General features: G+C 44.7%; 1 protein-coding gene across 1 annotated transcript in view; it reads left to right on the forward strand.

Annotated features, from left to right (window-relative positions):
- Positions 1-19711, forward strand: part of Uvrag (UV radiation resistance associated) — a 249916-nt gene that overhangs the window by 1187 nt on the left and 229018 nt on the right.

Consider the following 19711-nt stretch of genomic DNA (forward strand, 5'->3'; position numbering starts at 1 on the left):
GGAAGGCACTGGGGGGGGGGGGCGCAGCCCCTGGGGGGGAGGCTGGGATGGGGGGGGGCGCAGCCCTGGGGGGGAGGCTGGGGTGGGGGGGAGAGGCAGCCTGGGGGGGGACCCTCCAGCCCTGGGGGGAGGAGGCAGGGGGGGGGACCTTCCAGCCCTGGGGGAGAGGCAGCCCTGGGGGGGGGAGGCAGCCCTGGAGGGGGGAGGCAGCCCTGGGTGGGAGAGGCAGCCCTGGGGGGGACTCCAGCCCTGGGGGACGAGGCAGCTCTGGGGGGGGCGCGGAGAGCAGCTCTGGGGGGGGAGGCCAGCCCTGGGGCGCTCCCGCTGGGTTGGGGTGTCCAGCACGGGCTCCTCGAGCCCCCCCCCCTGCCCTTCTAGAGAAGCGAATCTGGGTTTTGGGGGGTTCCCCTGCAGTCTGCAGACTCCGGCCTTGCTCTTCCCTCGGTGTCTGGGGGGGGGCGGTTTGGAGGAGGGACAGGGAGCCCCGGGCTCCCGTCTTCCCTCCCTGGGGCCCCGCAGGCAGCTCGCCCCACGCGGGGACGGCCTGGCCTGGCGGCTCGTGCGCTCTGGTGCTGGCCTGGGAACTCTCCATTCCTCCCCTCCCCGGACAGAGCAAGTGCCTCCTTCCTGGTCCATCCTGCCTGGAACTTTCCATCCACCTGCCTGAGGGGGCTTGGAAAGGCTTCCTAAAGGAAGCGCTGGGAGAGGAGGCGGGGCGAGCTCAAGGGGGACACCCCCCAAGTGGGGGGGGGGAGGAAGGCGCTCAGACCCCTCCCCCGTGGCCCGCAGATGGAAGGCCAGGGGGGGCTCCACAGTCTGGCGTGGATAGATCCCAGGGGTGGGAGGACGGAGGGGAGGGACGGTGGGCCCTGTGGGTGGGAAGCAGCCTGCAGAAGGGCCCACGACCAGGGGGTTAGTTTGGGGGAGCTTTGAGAACACATGGGATTTAGGAGGGAGAAGGAAAGCATCGTTTCCTTCACAGACCCCGTTTGCCAAGGACAGTTCTCAGGTTAGCCCCTGGAGAAGCGATCCAAACAAAGTGTCCACAGAATGAACTCGAGTGCATCTGTCAGCGTCTGCCGAATTCTTGCCTTGGTGCCAGGGGGACATATAGTGGCTTCCGTGGGCAGCCGGAACCTGGATGGCCACTGAGGAGGACGCTATTTGCAGCTTTCTGGGGGTGTCATCTTTCTGGAATTATTGGAAGGCAGCCTATATAGCAAAACCTATTGACTTTGCAGTTGATAATTAGCTTTCTAGATCAAAAGTTCAGCTTTTGGGCATATAAACCTGTACTATTTTAAACAATAAACATTTCTGTCTAAAGCACAGATGATTAGTGTACAGCTTGATGAATTGTCACAAAGTGAACGATTATATAACTACTATCCAGATTAAGAAATGCAAAATCATGAACATTCCAGAAGTTGTCTTTGTGTACTTTTTTTTTTTTTTTTTTTTTTTTTTGCCAGTCCTGGGCTTGGGACTTAGGGCCTGAGCACTGTCCCTGGCTTCTTTTTGCTCAAGGCTAGCACTCTGCCACTTGAGCCACAGCGCCACTTCCGGCTTTTTCTGTTTATGTGGTGCTGAGGAATCGAACCCAGGGCTTCATGCATGCTAGGCAAGCACTCTACCACTAAGCCACATTCCAGCCCCTCTACTTTTCTTTTTCCTCCCAAATAAACTTGAAAAAAATTTTGACACAGATCAGTTTTGCCTGTTTTTGTATTTTATATAAATGGAATTATGCAAAATATACTCTCCTGTGTTTGTCTTTTTAAAAATTTAGTATTGTTTGTGAGAGTCAAGTGTGTATGCACATGTATATGTATAAAGCTTTTCATTTTTAGCCTTAAATTGTCTTTTGCTTATATTTTGCAAATTTTCAAATATTTAGATAATTCCAAAGCCTATTATTAGCTTTTTTTTTTTTTTTTTTAGTGATATTAAACAGGCTTGTGCTTGCTAGGCAGCACTTCCAGCCCTGTTATTCAATGGCTAATTTTGAGATGGGGCCTTTTTGCTTGTTTTTGTGTACAAACTGGGCCTTGAACTCAGGGCACTGTCTTTTAGCTTTTTCTGCTCAAGGCTAGCACTCTACCACTTGAGCCACTCGGATATGAGTCTCATGGGGACTTTTCTGCCCGGGCTGGCTTTGAGCCGTGGTCTTCAGATCTCAGTCTCCTGAGTAGCTAGGATTACAGGTGTGAGACACCTGTACCCAGCTCTACGTTCTGTTTCCATAGATTTGACTGGTCTTGGTGCCTCAAAAGAGTGGACTTTTTTTTAATGCTTTGTGTTCTGGCTAGTTTCACTTACATAATGTTATCAAGGGTTACCATGTTGTAGGTATGTCAGAATTTCATCTCATTTAAGGCTGGGACAGTATGCCATTGTTTGTACAGACTACATTTAAAAATTCCCTATATCCAGAGATTTTTTTTTTTTTTTTTTTTTTTAGTGTCAGTCCTGGGACTTGAACTTAGGGCCTGGGTGCTGTCCCTGAGCTTTTTTTTTTTTTTAAAGCTCAAGGCTAGATCTGTAGCACTTGCCACAGTGCCACTTCTGGCTTTTTCTGAGTAGTTTATTGGAGTTAAGAGTCTTAGGGACTTTCTGCCTAGGCTGGCTTCAAACTGTGATCTTCAGATCAGATCTCAGCCTTCTGAGAAGCTAGGATTACTGGCATGAGCCACCAGCACGATGCTAGAGATTGTATTTTTGAGAGTGGGCAATCCTGGGGCTTGAGCTGGGGGCCTAGGTGCTGTCCCTTAGCTTTTTCACTCAAGGCTGGTGCTCTGCCACTTAGCCATAACTCTACTTCCTGTGTTTTGGTGGTTAATTGGAGATAAGAGTCTCATGGACTTTCCTGTCTGGGCTGATTGGAAGCTGTGATCTTCAGGTCTTAGCTTCCTGAACAGCTAGGGGCTATAGGCGCGAGCCACTGGTGCCCAGCAATCCTTTTTAGTTTTTTTTCCTGATGGCTGTTTCTAAACCAGGATCCTAGCAGAGTGGTTCTGTTTCCTTAGCATCCTCTTAGCTGTTTCTCAGACTTTACTTGTTTTGATGTCCTAGTCAGTTCTGATCCTGGCCAGGTGTGAAGTAGGATACATCTATACTGAATTAGTCTGACTCCCCCACCCCCCCGCCCCAGTTAGACAAGGTATATGGGCTGTAGGGAGCAGGGCCTTAGAGGTAAAGTATACTTTTCATCGTTTCCAATGTACGTGTATATGTTAGCATGCTTTTTCATCATTCATTTAAATTTCTGTCATCACCAGCCAAGGTGGGTGTATGATAGAAAGCTTTTCTTCTTGGCACAACTTTTGGCAGCAGGTGTGGAGGGTTTTCCACACACCCGAAGTGGTTTCCCATGGTGGCCCAGAACTCCTTCTAGCTCTCGTGCTATCTGCAGTTAACATTCTATCACACAGACCAAGGCTCTCTCCCCACTTCACACGCCAGTTTCAAGTCTGAACCTCCAGACCTGGCCAGTGGCTGTAAATTTTGGGTTCCATGATCATTTGCTACAGGGGCTCACAAGACTTAGGGAAGTTGTTACTTCTGTGTCCCGATTTTTTTTCTACAGGATGCTGCTAAGGATATAGCTAGAGGAAACAGATGACCATGAGGGAAAAGGGCCAAACTTCCACGCCCCCTGAGGAAGCCTCACTCACCTAGGTTTCCAAGATTTTTTTCTAGAGGCTTCATTAGTATGCAGTATTGATTATTAATTCATTCTCCAGCCCCTCTCTCCTTGGTGGGAGTTGGGCTTAAGGTTCCAATCTCCTAACCATAGTTTGGATTTCCTATTGATCTAAGAGAATCACCAAGAATCCCCTGTTTAGGACTAAAGATATCCAGGTACCCAGGAAACACCATGAGGTTATGTGGTTTGTGTCAGGGACCAGGGTCAAACACCAAAAGTTAGACGAAAAGCTCTTCCTAGCACCCCTATTGCTTAGGAACTTATAAACGTTTTAGGAGATCTGTGCTGGGAATGGGGACTGAGATCAAAATGCATACTCCTTACTATAAATTACGGTGCCCTATAGAGTATCTGCCAGGTCAAGTCTCTGTGCTGGAGCTTTCCTCCCCCCTCCCCTCCTCCCCCTCCCCCCACCCCTTTCCCTCTGGAAGCCACCCACACCCCACCTCCTTGGCGACAGAGTACCTACATACATTATTTGTAATTTTTCTGCATGGAAGGTTTATATCAGTAACCACTTTCCAGATGAGGACTCTAAGTAGTCTGGATCACTTTTACAAGACACCCTGACATCAACCCAAGGGCTTCAGTCTAGACCTTCCATTCCCCTTTAGGGTCTTCACCCACATGCTCATCTGATGAGAAGTGTTACATTACCTTCCACAGCCCCTGTACCTAGCGCTGTGGCTGTAACATAGAAGGAACCCAAAGTATGCTTTTCTTCTTCAGATTCTTTTTACATATGGGGCTTCCCTTGCGGAACTTGACAGCTTAAAAAAAGAGAAGGGGGAGATTAGCTTGAATCAGGAGCCATTTGACAGAAGCAAACACAAAGTTTAGTTTAATATATTATATATAAAACATGCACTATTACATCTTAATATGTAGTTGTTATGTGTATTATGTATATATAATTTCCCTTTACATATTTGTACACATTTAGGAACTTGTTTGTTTGTTTATTGGTGCCTATTCTAGAGCTTGAGCTTGGTGCTGTCCCTGAGCTTTTTGCCCAAAACTAACACTTTACCACTTGAACCGTAGCTCTACTTCTAGATTTTTGGTAGTTAATTGGAGATAAGAGTCTCACGGACTTTCCTGGTGGGGGTGGCTTTGAACTGGGATCCTCAGATCTCAGCCTCCTGAGTAGCAACCAGGATTTCAGGTGTGAGCCACTGCTGGGTGAAGCTAGAAACAATATTGTTATTTTTGAATTTTATCCATTTATATTGTTATAAAGGTGATGTACAGAGGGGTCACTGTTTTATAAGTCAGGTAATGAGTACATTTCTTTTTGTACAGTGTCATCCTTTCCTTCTCCCAGTTTTTCTTTTCCATCCCCACCCACAGTTATATAGTTCATTTTCAGCGTAGTTTCTCCTGAATACCACTGCTGCATTTGTTCGTTCTTCGACCCTCCATTTCTGTGCCTCCTCTTATTTCCATTTTCTGGAGTTCATTTTGATAAATATTATTTTATATGATTAGAGACACATGGGCATTGCATGCCTTTGTGTTTTTCCCCTAAGAGTATAGAAACCTTATTTTTAAATTTCACTTTAATGTCTCCTTCCTTCCTTCCTTCCTTCCTTCCTTCCTTCCTTCCTTCCTTCCTTCCTTCCTTCCTTCCTTCCTTCCTTCCTTCTCCCTCCCTCCTCCTTCCCTCCCTCTCTTATCCTGCCCTTTTCCTGTTCTTTTTCCTCTCTCTCTCCCTCCTTCCCCCTCTGTTTCCTCCCCTCCTCTCCCTCTCCCCTCCTCTCCCTTTCCCTCTTCTCCCCTTTCTTCCCCTTCCCCTGCTCTCTTCCCCAGCTGGGTTGGTAAGGCCTCTGAAGTCTGTGTCTTACAGGGGACACGTACGCCCTGCAGCACAGTACCGTGCTGTGTGCTCTTAGTCCTTCCTCAAGGGTTGATCAATACTTTTGTGTCTCCAAAAAATGCCATCTGTAATTGTGGGAATGGAAAGTCAAACCGTAGCAACTTATGAGCTGCTTTGGAAACTTAAGACATCAGCATCCTAAAATCATTAGTTTTACATGACAAACTATCATCAGGAATTCAAGTGTGTGAGGTTTTGTGTTTTTTTTGTTTATGTGTTTCCTACAAAAATGTTTGTTTCCTGTGAAATGAAAAGCTTTGTTCTTAGTGTTTGCTTAAAAATTTCTCTACAGAGTCACAATTCTGTTTTGTGGCAGAAAATTTAGAAGTGAAACTGACTGGAAATAGAGTAGGAGCAGAACTGAAACTAATAAGCTGGGCCTGAAGTATGTGGCAAAATGAAGAAAGTTAGATTTCATAGTTTCCAAATGGGTGTTTTTGATAGGGTGTGTATTTTTACTTGTCAGATGTAGTATTGCTAGGGAGAACAGAAAATATTTGTCATTTTTAGTGTGCTGGCATATGTGTAGCCATAAACTGTGGATGGCATTTTAGAAAAATTAGAGACAGACCTGATTTCAGAGAGTGGTTGAAACATTTTATTTTTTAAACTAATTAATTAATTATTATTATTATTATTTTTGCCAGCCCTGGGCCTTGGACTCAGGGCTTGACCACTGTCCCTGGCTTCTTTTTGCTCAAGACTAGCACTCTGCTACTTGAGCCACCACGCCCCTTCTGGCTTTTTCTATATATGTGGTCCTGGGGAATCAAACCTATGGCTTCCTGTGTATGAGGCAAGCACTCTTTGCCACTAAGGCATATTCCCAGCCCTTGAAACATTTTAGATTAGATCCTTTAAAAGGTTTAAGCACTCCAGTTAATACCTCATTTTATTAGAACTAAACTTTTTCAGTGCATTATGTTTTCACAGTTTATTTCTTTAGACTGCAAAGGTACAGGTACACAGAGAAGCAGGATTTAACATTGGATTTAAAAAAAAAATTCATGCTATACTTTTTTGGGCTCAACACATAACTTTGTTTTCTGTCCTTAAGATGGAAACATGAATTCCCAACCATAGAATTTTCTAGATGCAAAAGCTGAAGTCTTCAGAGGTGGACCTGCTTGTCTGGTCATGGCTCTGTATACTTGTTTACTCCTGACCTCCAGGGCTGGCTTCGTAAAGAGTACTCTTTTTAACAGTGTTGACACTGCCGCTGGGCACAGGGAAATGACCAGAGCCCGGCTCTCAATCCACTGTTCCCAGCTGCCTGGTGGAGATTTTGCATCTTTAACTTCTCTCTGCACCTGAACTCGGTATCTTTGGGGATTTCAGTCTAGCATTAAAATTGGGGTAGTGGCTATGTTTAAACTTCTCCTTAAGCTTCCGTGTTCCCCACCCCACTTTTGTGTGAATTAGTGAAACTCTGGAGTTCCAGTGATCTGTTTTCCTATTTTGACCCTGGGTACTTACCATGCTGGTCCTGTTTCCAGTATTCTAAAGAACAACTGATGCTTTACCTTTTCAACTTTTCCCAAACAACCATCTGGGGGACTTTTGGGATGGTAGCATTTTTGTTCTGTGTAATATTTAGGAGTTGTGTTGTTAGTAGCTTTTATATTTACTTTTTGTGAAACTCTAGTAAAGTATATTAGAGGCTAAAGTTGAACGTCAGAATCCAGCATTTTATGGATCTCTTGAAATATCTGGGATCTCTTCTTGTTATGAATTATATAATGTCCAAAAAGATGTAACTTTTTTTTTTTTTTAAATAATGAGGACTATCAGGAAATTGACATTAGAATCTACCTTTGGTTTTTGTCAGCAGACTCTTGGGTAAGGGAAGATAGAAAAGTGAAAGTGGGATTCAGACTTAAGTTTCCCCACCAAAAACCTTAGTGATCTATAAAATGACTATTCTCTTTGTGACACTGAACTAGAAGTAATGTGTTCATATCACTCTATGTTAAAACTATTCTAAATTCAGAGTAGGAAACTGAGGCAACTCTCTTTGTTTTCTTTTTTTGTGCTAGTACTGGCACCTGAATTTAGGCTCTTATGCAGCTTTTGTGCTCACAGCTAGTGTTCTACCACTTGAACCATGCCTCTAGTCCAGCTATTTTTGATGGTTAGTTGTCAATAAAAATAAGGTGGATTTTTTCTGCTTGGGCTGGCTTTGAACCGTAATTCTCAGATCTCAGCCTTTTGAGTAGCTAGGCTTATACGAGTGTGACATTAGTGCTATTTACTTAATAGATACTTAGGAAGTGGTTTCTTTGAGTGCTGTACCCAGGATTCAGAACTGTATGTCTTGCTTTTGTCAACCTAATTGTATCTTTCAGAGGGTATGAATTATTTCTCTTCTCAATTCAAATCATTCTTTTGTGTGAGAGATATTCTAGAAAAACAACCGATTTTGAAATTGAAAAAGGAAATCACTCATATTTAGAGTTATGAAAAAATGTTTTAAAATTTTCTCTTAATGAAAAGAAGAATGTCCTTGAGCACATTGACTCTGCTTTCATGCACTAAAATGATACTGACAAAGGTAAAGAAAGCTCTCTAAATTCTAATTCAGAAAATAGAAAGGTAGGTAGGGAGGTGGATCAGGGAGCTCATTGAAGGTCAAGGATATTTTACAAGCCTGTACTCAAGATGGGAGAGTTCATATCATAGTAGAACTATACAAATGGCAATTAGAGCTTAGCAGACTTTTCTTTCTTATTTATTTGTGCTGGTCCTAGGGCTTGAACTCAGGACTTGAGCACCGTCCCTGAATTTTTGTTATGAAGGCTAGCCACAGCTCCACTCTGGCTCTTTGATACTTTATTGGAGATGGGTCTCATGAACTTCCCTGCCTGGGTTGGCTCTGAGCCGTGATCCTCACATCTCAGCCTCCTTAGTTGGGAGGATTACAGCGATGAGCCATCAGTGCCTGGCCTAAATAGCAGATTAAAAAAATAGGAGTGGAATGATAAAGAGCCACTGCTCAAGTAATCTTGAGTCACTGAAGATAGTACTATATTTATATAAAAAATGGCATAATTATTAGATGGGAGCATTGTAGAACTGCAGGATTTCTTTTTGTATTGTCAGTGTGATAAACAGAGGGGTTAAAGTTACATACGTAAGGTAGTGAGTACATTTCTTGTCCATCTTGTTTTTTATTTTTTGTTTTTTTCTTTTGGCCAGTCCTGGGCCTTGGACTCAGGGCCTGAGCACTGTCCCTGGCTTCTTTTTGCTCAAGGCTAGCACTCTGCCACTTGAGCCACAGCACCCCTTCTGGCCATTTTCTGTATATGTGGTGCTGGGGAATTGAACCCAGGGCTTCAAGTATACGAGGCAAGCGCTCTTGCCACTAGGCCATATCCCCAGCCCCTTCTTGTCCATCTTGTTACCCCTGCCCTCTGCAGAATTTCTTAATCTTAGGAGCTATATTTTTGATACTATAAAAATCTAGCCATTTAAAAATGATGTGAGAAAACTACACGGTTAGAAAGCTGCTTCTCATGGAAGCCTGGTTATTAATGTTGTAATGGCTGAACGTAGTACCACTTGACCTCAGTGATGTAGCGACAACTTCCTTTCATTCACTGTGCCGTAAGGGTCAGAGTGATTGAAGGATGTCATGATCTGGACAGAGGTTTCCCCAAAGACCCACTTATTAAAAAGGCTTGCTCACCAGCCTGCGGCACGCTTAGAGAGGGGTGGAGGCTTTAGGAGGTGGGTCCCAGTGGATGCAAAGTAGGCCACGAGGAGCGGGCTGATGAAGGGGTAGTAGGTTCCTGCGATTCCCTCTTCCTCCCTCTTGTGCTTCCTGGTAGCCATGAGGTGAGCAGAGTCTCCACCACATGGCTGGGCCGCGGCACCTTAGCAACAGGACAACCAGTCACAGTGGTGATCCCAAATGAACCTCTCCTCCTGTAAAGTTCATCTCAGGTGTTCGTTATAGTAACGGTAAGCTGATTAATGGAAATGACTTAGCTATCACCATTTTTGTTTGGCTTCTTAAAATTAATTGTCAACATTTCACAAATATGTGTTTATAAATGCCAGGGACAAGGCTGGAGTCGTAGCTCACGGGCAGAGTGCTTGCCTTGTGAGCATGAGGCCCTGAATTCTAACCCTAGCATTACCATAGAAAAAGAAAAATGCCAGAGACAGTCTACGTGCTGCAGGTAGAATAGTATTCAAGACAAAGACCCTGTCCTTTTGAGCCTTTCTCCCCACTCCCTCCCTCTTTCTCTCTCTTGATTTCTTTCTTATTGTTTATTATTTTTACTATAAAGGTGATATACAAAGGTGTTACAGTTATGTAATCAGGTAAAGAGAACATTTCTTTTGCTGACCCCTTCCCTCACCCTCTCAGTTTTTCTCTCCCATCCCCACCTACAAGTTGTATATTTCATTTTCAGCATAGATGAGCCTTACTTTCTCATGACTTGGGGACAGAGGATTGACAGTGTTTTTTTCTTTTTTCTTTTTTTCTTTGTGTGTGTGTGTGTGTGTGTGTGTGTGTGTGAGATGGGCCAGTTACCAAATGTTACAGCTGCTGCAGGCTCTGAAGTCTTTGTAGCAACACTGAGCTCTGCTGTTGTCTTATTAAAATAGACCTATATAATGTGTAAACAAATGAGCATGGCTGAAATCCAGGAGACACTGGAAGTTTTTTTTTTTTAATTTTAAGGAATTGTTACAAAGGGATTTCAAGTCAACAAGTCAGGTTGTGAGTACAGTGTATCTTGAGTCACTGAAAATTTTAATTTCATATATCATGATATGTGTGTATTTGTTATTAAGTTTAAACTTTTAAGAATGTAAAACTTGTTCTTGCAGAATAGCACAAATTTCTGGCCTGTGGACCACAGTTTTCTTACCTCCAAGATTACAAACAAGAAACAACCTAAATTCAGGCAGTGTTCAGCAGTATAAAAAAGAAATATAGCATTTGGCATGATGATGCACATCTGTAAATCCAGTGCTCAGGAGGCAGAACTAGGAGAATTACTAGGTTGAGGCCAGCCTGAGCTACATAGAGATACTCTGTCTTAAAAAAAAAATACAAGGGCTGGGAATGTGGCCTAGTGGTAGAGTGCTCGCCTCATATACATGAAGCCTTGGGTTCGATTCCTCAGCACCACATATATAGAAAAGGCCAAAAGGGGCACTGTGGCTCAAGTGGAAGAGTGCTTGCCTTGAGCAAAAAGAAGCCAGGGACAGTGCTCAGGCCCTGAGTTCAAGGCCCAGGACTGGCAAACACACACACACACACACAACAAAGGCTGGAGATACAGCTCAGTGCTCAGGCCCTGAGTTCAAGGCCCAGGACTGGCAAACACACACACACACACACACACACACACACACACACACACACACACACACACACACACACACACCCACCCAAAGGCTGGAGTTACAGCTCAGTGGTAAAGTTCTTGCCCAGCATGTCCAATGTCCTGGAATTGTTACCCAGCACTGAAAAAAAGAAGTTATTACATAAACCAGGATATATTGCAAGAAATTCATTATCTAGGATAAAATGAATACTACCAAGCTGTGGGACTTCTGTAGTAAATTTGGGGAACACCAGTTAAAAATTTTACCTGTCCCCATAGATTAGCTTGACTTTCATATAAATTGTTCATGTGGGACTTAAGATCAGGAGTGGATATGCATGTAGAGTTCTTCTTCTGTGGAACTTCTCAGGGGAATGACTTTTCTTGGACTCTTCATTGGGAAGCCACAAGACACCATAACCAGCCAACCGTAAGATAATGAACTGTTAAAGTCCACACAATTGTATAAAACGTATGGACTTACAGGATTCCCCCTAGGGTCTCACTCAGAGCAACTTAGTTATTAGCTTTCCCAATTTCCAGAAGATTAGAAGCAATTAACTGGAAGGAGGGACAGTGTCTCCTGCAGGCTGGCTCAGCAGTGAGCCTTCTGAAGTTTCCTGAGTGGAACAGCAAATAGTTCTTTAGGACTAGGACCTCCCTCACCATTATTAGCCGAATCGAAGGGGATGGTTGCTGCTACTCTTGGTGCCTTGAACTTCAAGAACAAGTTAGATGATCAGTATCTTCTTTCGTGATAAAGTTGCACGCATGTAGTGCCTTTTAGAAAAGTACAGTAAACATTAGAAATGAAACAACTAGATAGTTAGAAATAAACTTAAGGTTTCTTAACAACTGAAAGATTTTGGAGTGGTGTTGCAGCTTAGTGGTAGAACGAGTGCTTAGCACGTGGTTCAGGCCCCAGGATTTTTCTGTTCCCCAAACACTGAGGAGTTGAATTGATTGGTATTGAGTCTTAAAATTAGCCTATATTAGTTACATGGAGGGGGAGGGTCATTGCTACAATTCCTTACCTTGACAGTGTATTCCCATCAACCTCACTCTGATGCTACAGCTAACTACTGTGTTTGAGATTATTTAATTTCTGTGACTCTGGGAGGCTCGAGTAAAATTGATAGAATAGTCCATCCCTAGGATCTTTGAGCGCAGTGATTTACCCATGTGCTTGAGAAGGTACTTGGAGCCAGGAGCTAGTGACTCATGCCTGTAATGCTGGCTATTAGGAGGTTGAGATCTGAGGATTGCGTTTTGAAGCCAGTCTGTGCAGGAGAGCCCATGAGACCTTTACCTCCAATAAGCTCAGAAAAGGCTGGCAATGGCCGTGTGGCCCACGTGGTTGAGCGCTCAGGGACAGCACGTAGGTCCTGAGTTCAAGCTCCAGGACTGCTACACAGATAAGAAAAAGGTGCTTGGTTCCAAAAGACTGCAGAGATGTTAGTTGTTGCTGGTGTCATTACGACTGTTGGGCACTGAAGGAAGACAGAGGGTAAGAAAGACCCCGTCCTTTCCTCAGAGGCCACCTATGATCCGATGAACAAAGCAGATAAATATGTCAGCAAACAAGTTTGCTAGGATGGAAGCTAGTTTGAACAAAATACTGAGATGCGAAAGAAGGGAAGCACCTGTTAGCAGAGGACCAGTTTAGCAAAACGGGAGCAAGATGTAAAGAGAAGGCTGGACCTCTGAGACCAGAGTTTAAGGAGCTTGAAGCAAGGTGTGTGTACCTTCCCTTCTCCCTGAATTCTACTGTCTCAGTCCTGGCACAGCCTGCCACAGATACTAAGATGCTGGTTATCACAAGTTTGTCTTCACTGGCTAGTTTCCAATCAAAAGCTAGCCCCAGGTCCCCCGTGTTGAGGGTTGATTCCCACAAGATTGTGCCCGCTTCAAATATCACTTACAAGTCTTGGGCCTCCTGTTCAACTTTCCCATCAGCTATAAATGGGAGCTTCCTACCACCCTTTCATTAGACTCAATAATTTGCTAGATTAGCCCACAGAACTCAGAAAATATGGTTTTCTTACTGTCACAGGTTTATTAGAAAGGATTCAACTCAGGAACTGCCAAATAGAGGGGGGTAAGTAGGACAAGGTATGGAGGGAAGGTGTGAAACTTGTATAACCTAGAGTTGCTACCCTCTCAGCACCCCAAAAGTGTTCACCAGTGTAGAAGCTCGTCACGCTCAGTGATATAGGGTTGTATGGATACCCAGTTGGTTACATCATGGGCATTGGTGACTGGCCCTGGCTCCAGCCCCTCCACCCTCTGTGGAGGCCAGAGCCTGGGACTTTTTGCTGAAGTGATCGAGCCGTTGACATTCCAATTTTACCAGTCTGGCTTCCTTTACAGGAAATTCCTCTGGTGTTCACTTTCCTTAACTGTAACAAGCACCTAAGACAGTAAACGTAAAGGAAAAGAGCTGATGTTTGACATGCAGTTCATGCTCTTGGCCTTGTTGTTCGGGGCCTGTGGAGAGGCAGCGGTGGGAGTGGGAAGGCCGGGTGGGCCCGAGCCGTTCACCTCAGGCTGTCAGGAGAAGAATCAGGGCTGGCGTGGGCCCTCAGAGCCCGTGCTCTGTGACCGGAAGGCCTCCCGCTACACTAGCCTCCTCCTCCCTTCCTTCTCCACCTTAACATTTTTTAGATTGTTACTGTAAAGGTGATTACGGTTACATAAGTCAGGCGCTGAGTACGTGTCTTCTGGACGGCGTCACCCTTGCCCCCCTCCCTCCCAGTTTTCCCCTCCTGTCCCCACCCACAGGGTGTACAGTTCCTTTCCAACAGAGTCTACTGAGTACCACTGCAGCGTTTGTTCACCGTTGACCCTCATTTCTATCCCCCCCATTTACTTTCCAAAGATAGATCAACAAACAAGACAAAAAGAAAAGGAAACAGAAACAGTAACAGAAAAAAAACCTCGTTTCCATTTTCTGGAGTTCATTTCGATATATATCGTTTTGTATGATTTGATGCACATAGGCATTGTGCCTTTGTGTTCTCCTCAAAATATCCTCATTTGGTCTCACTGTGTGTGAATGCCCAGACTCCTATATAATTTATTAGGTCCTAGTGTATTTTAGACCTAGCTTCCCTGCTTCCCCTCCCCCCCCTTTTTTTTTTGGCCAGTCCTGGGCCTTGGACTCAGGGCCTGAGCACTGTCCCTGGCTTCTTTTTGCTCAAGGCTAGCACTCTACCTCTTGAGCCCCAACACCACTTCTGGCTTTTTCTGTATATGTGGTGCTGAGGAATCGAACCCAGGGCTTCATGCATGCGAGGCGAGCTCTCTACTACTAGGCCACATTCCCAGCCCCCTAGCTTCCTCTTATGAGAGAAAATTTGCATCATTTGTCTCTCCAAGCTTGGCTTTTCTCACTTAACACACCTTGTTCTAGATCCATCCGTTTCCCTGCAAATGGCATATTATTCTTACTAATGGCTGTGTAAAGTTCCATTGTGTGTAGATACCACATTGTTTTGGATCCGCTCTTCTATTGGAGGACATCTCGACTTTTTCCATAACTTGGTTCTTGTGAATAGTGCAGCAATGAACATAGATGTGCAAGTGTCTTTATGGTATTTTCCCCTCCCCCCTTTTATGTCAGTTCTAGGACTTGAACTCTAGGTCTTTCACACTCAGCTTTCTTGCTCACAAATGTTTGTCTACTACTTGAGCCATGCTTCTTGTTCAGCTTTTTGCTAGTTCACTGGGCATAAAGTTTCTCAGACTGTTCTGCTCTGGCTGAGTTTGGACCTAGGTCATCCAGGTCTCAGACCCTTGGTAGCTGGATTATAGATGTTAGACACCAGTGTTCAGCTGACTTTAGTGCTTTTGAAACTTAAAAATTCCATAGTGCAGATTCTAATTGAGTACATCTGTGTTGGGAGAGAGTGTTTTCTCCCTTCTTCTCTTCCTTTTTTCCTTCTTCTTTGTGCCAGTAGTTTAGCTTGAACTCAGAGCCTTTTGCCCTTTCTTGTTTTTCTTGTTCAAGGCTTACACTCTAGCACTGGGGCCATACCTCCACTTTAGGCTTTTTTGCTGGCTATCAGGGATTTGTCTCCCCAGACTGGTTTCAGACTACTGTCCTCAGAACCTTACCCTCCTGAATAGCTAGGATGACAGGTGTGAGCCCTTGACGCCTGGAAGGAATTCTGAGTTTTTCACACATTTTTAGAAGATGCAGTGTAGGGCTGAGAATATGGCCTAGTGGCAAGAGTGCTCGCCTTGTATACATGAGGCCCTGGGTTCGATTCCTCAGCACCACATATACAGAAAATGGCCAGAAGTGGCGCTGTGGCTCAAGTGGCAGAGTGCTAGCCTTGAGCAAAAAGAAGCCAGGGACAGTGCTCAGGCCCTGAGTTCACGGCCTAGGACTGGCCAAAAAAAAGAAGATGCAGTGTAACAAAGACTTAGGTGGCCTTTAGGGTTCTTTTTAGCTAGGCTGTTGTACATTTCTGTTTATGAAAGGTTTCCCCTGCAGAGGTCAGTTTTACCTTTCTGTCTGTCCCACCTCCATAAGATAGATGGATTCTAAATCTGTTGCTGTACTTCCAATTAGAAATGCCTCAATCACTTCATCATTTCCACTGATAACCACATCCCTGGCTCCCCATCCCTATTGCTGTAATACCTCATCTTTATAAAAGACCTTTCTGTTTTTCAAAGAGCTTTTGTGTCCATGATATCACTTGATCTCTGCAGTAACCACAAGGGTGGCGGGTAGAAGCAGAAAGCAGCGACCCTCTGTGCGGGTGGGGAGGGGGGTGCTCTTCACCACCCTCAGGTCGGGGTAATTGATGTACTCTGCTTCGAGCTTCCACCACGGTCACTGCTGCGAGAAACAGCTGCCACCTATGCTTGGGTTTAAACACTGGGAGCCCTTCCTCTCTTTAAAAAATACAAACCTAATTTTACTTGAAAATAGACATTATATTCCTATGATTCCCGGTCCAAAAGGTAACCAGGGGATACAGTGAGCCTTCTGCCTCCTACTCTGCTCCAAATACCTATGCCTTCTGGGGGCCAAGATTAGGATCACTTACAGATGGTTACTTTCCAATAATTATATATATTTTTTCCTATGAAACACAAATGGCAACATGCTAAACATACTGATCATATCAGTTCTGCTCTCTTTAAAACTAATAGTGTATCTTGGGTAGTGTGATGACACACTATGCAGCCATCAGTGCTCAAAGACATGCCACCTTGTGTATTCTTTTTTTTTTTTTTGCCAGTCCTGGGCCATGTACTCAGGGCCTGAGCACTGTCCCTGGCTTCTTTTTGCTCAAGGCTAGCACTCTGCCACTTGAGCCACAGCGCCACTTCTGGCCGTTTTCTATATATGTGGTGCTGGGGAATCAAACCTAGGGCTTCATGTATATGAGGCAAGCACTCTTGCCACTAGGCCATATTCCCAGCACTCACATTGTATATTCTTTATGGCCATATTTTCACTGTAGGAGGTAGCAAAATGTAGTGAGTTATCCCCAGTCTTTTGCTAATATAATCAGTATTTTATTCCATGTGTTTCTTCGTCCGCTTCATGTTACTGTAGTAATACCTTAGGTAGTCATCGTATGAAGAAGCAAGGTTTACTTTGGCTCACCATTGCTTTTGGTCCAGTGGAGCAGCAGCCCATCCTAGTGGGGGAGTATGTGCCCTAGCCAGTGCCATTCACCTCGTGATCAGGACTTGAGAGAGGATGAGGACCAGGGGCTGGGATCCTGCTGTCCCTTTCAAGGGCATGTCCTAAATGACCTTAGACCTTCCACAGGACCCACCTCTCATAGTCTCCGCTACCTGTGCTTTTTTTTGTGTATGTGGTACTGGGGGTTTGATCTCAGGGCCTTGCATTTGCAAGGTAGGTGCTCTATCACTTGAACCAGCCTCTACTCTACTACCTCTTTAATAGTGCCACTGTGGGGAGCAAGACTTTCATACATGGGACGTTTGTTCTTTAAGATTCAAAGTATAGGAGGTGGAGGCAGAAGGATCACAAGTTTGAGGCTAGAGACTGGTTTGAGAACCAGTCTCAGAAAACAAATATCTAAACTATAGCACTATGTTGTATTGAATTTCTGCAAATGTGTTTTTAGGAGGTGGAGGCAGGAGGATCACAAGTTTGAGGCTAGAGACTGGTTTGAGAACCAGTCTCAGAAAACAAATATCTAAACTATAGCACTATGTTGTATTGAATTTCTGCAAATGTGTTTTTAGGAGGTGGAGGCAGGAGGATCACAAGTTTGAGGCTAGAGACTGGTTTGAGAACCAGTCTCAGAAAACAAATATCTAAACTATAGCACTATGTTGTATTGAATTTCTGCAAATGTGTTTTTAACACAGTGCAGTAATGGAGCCACTAAATCAAGCCTATGCGCATGTGTCACTTTGGTAGGTCCTGCCAGAATGCCACGAGCAGGTTGTACCAGTTATCCTCCTTTCAGCAATGGGCTTGTTCCTGCTTTGCCTCAGCCCAAGACCTTGAAATACACCAATTTTTGTGTTATTTTATTTTTGTTGGTCCAGGGCTTGAAGTTAGGGCCTGGGCACTGTCCCTGAGCTCTTCCTCAAGGCTAGTGCTGTACCACCCTGAGCCACAGTGCCACTTACAGCTTTCTGGTCACTAATTGGAGATAAGAGTCTCATGGATTTTCCTGTCTGGGCTGACTTTGAACTGCAGTCCTCAGATCTCAGCCTCCTGAGTAGCTAAGATTACAGGTATGAGCCACCAGTGTCTGGCTTTAGTGTTACTTATTTATTTATTTTTTTGGCCAGTCCTAGGCCGTGAACTCAAGGCCTGAGCACTGTCCCTGGCTTCTTTTTTGCTCAAGGCTAACACTCTGCCACTTGAGCCACAGCGCCACTTCTGGCCATTTTCTGTATATGTGGTGCTGAGGAATTGAACCCAGGGCCTCATGTATATAAGGCAAGCACTCTTGCCACTAGGCCATATTCCCAGCCCCGCTTTAGTGTTATTTTGACTGCATTTCTCTTAGGAGTAAGGATCTATTAATGTTTAAAAGAATTTGTATTTCCTTTTCTGAGAATTTTCTTTATCAGCACATATGAGTAAGTTCTGCTGTATGAAAATATATGATAACATTGTCGATATTATGGAGAGGTATTAAGAGCTGAAGACAATGAACTTTCAGTTACCGATTACCCAGGTTTCATAACTATTACTTCATGATGGATCTTGGATAACATATATGCCTGTTTTCCATAATTATGTTGAAGCAGATTGTAGGCCTGATAATACTCTGAATACTTGGACTACTGAGAGCTCTCTTTTCTGCCTTCCAATTTTTAGCCCATCCAATTTTATACAGGCCACACACACATATGTGTACACACACACACACAGATACTTTTCTTTTCTTTTTGTTGGTTGTGAGATTTGAACTCGGGGTCTGAGTGCTCTCCCTAAGCTTTTTTGTTCAAGGGTAGCACTCTACCACTTTAGGGCCCAGTACAACTTCCGCACAGGTCATATTGTGCAACTTTCTCCCCTTTGATACTGTATTTCTAAATAGCCAACCTCCTTTTTCCCTCCCGTCCCCCGAACCCCTCCTCCCCCTTTCCTCTCTTCTCCTGTTCCTTCTTTCCTCCTTCTGGTATGGCCTTGTTTCCTGACCATGCTTTGGCCATTGCATTGATGGTTCTATTTCTTTTTTTTTTTTTTTGGCCAGTCCTGGGGCTTGGACTCAGGGCCTGAGCACTGTCCCTGGCTTCTTTTTGCTCAAGGCTAGCACTCTGCCACTTGAGCCACAGCGCCACTTCTGGCCATTTTCTGTATATGTGGTGCTGGGGAATCGAACCCAGGGCCTCATGTATATGAGGCAGGCACTCTTGCCACTAGGCCATATCCCCAGCCCTTGGCCATTGCATTGAGAAGAGGTCTTGAGCACTTTTTTTTTTCCTGCCCAGGATGGCTTTGAATCTCCATCTGAAGAGTCTCATCTTCTCAAGTAGCTTGAGTGTTAGCTACCAGTGCCTGGTTGAGTCCTTTTTGCTTTTGTTATTTTTCAGCCAAGGTGTCACTTTTTTGCTTGTGTTGTCCTGGACTGCATTCCTTCTATTTGTGCTTCCCACATAGATGGGGCCACAGATGTGCAAGTTTCTTATTTATTGGTTGGGATTGGGTTTTGCAAACTTTTCCTAGGCTGGCCTGGAACCTTGATCCTCTTGACATCTGTTTCTTGAATAGCTAGGATTATATGTGTGCAATCCCCTACCCAGGTAGGTGCACATGTGCTCTCTCCTCTCTGTCTCCTGTTCATATGTATTATTCTTGATTGGCTTTGAACTCATTATGCCTATCATGATGGCCTTGAGCTTGTGATCTTCCTGTCTCAGCTTCCTGAGTGCTGGTATATATCACCACACCTAGCTTTAAACTCAAGTGTGTGTGTGTGTGCGCGTGCGTGTGCATGCGCTGCTTCTGGGGCTTGAACTCAGGGCCTAGGTGCTGTCCTTGAGTGTTTTTGCTGAAGGCTTAGTGCTCAACTACTTTAGCTACATTTCCATTTCAGGCTTTTTTGGGGGGTGCTTACTTGGATATGAGTCTCATGGACTTCCTGCTTGGGCTGGTTTTAAACTGTGATCCTCAGATCTCAGCTTCCTAAGTAGCTAGGATTATGGATATGAGTCACTGTGGGACAGCCACAACTCACATTCTTAACGTGAAGTTAGAGAATATCATGTTTGTATTCCCCCAGCTCGTAGGCAGAGTCTGAGGAAAATATCAGCAAGATGTAAGGGAGAGGG

This window comes from Perognathus longimembris, chromosome 13 (genome assembly GCF_023159225.1).
Source record: "Perognathus longimembris pacificus isolate PPM17 chromosome 13, ASM2315922v1, whole genome shotgun sequence".
Taxonomy (NCBI): domain Eukaryota; kingdom Metazoa; phylum Chordata; class Mammalia; order Rodentia; family Heteromyidae; genus Perognathus; species Perognathus longimembris.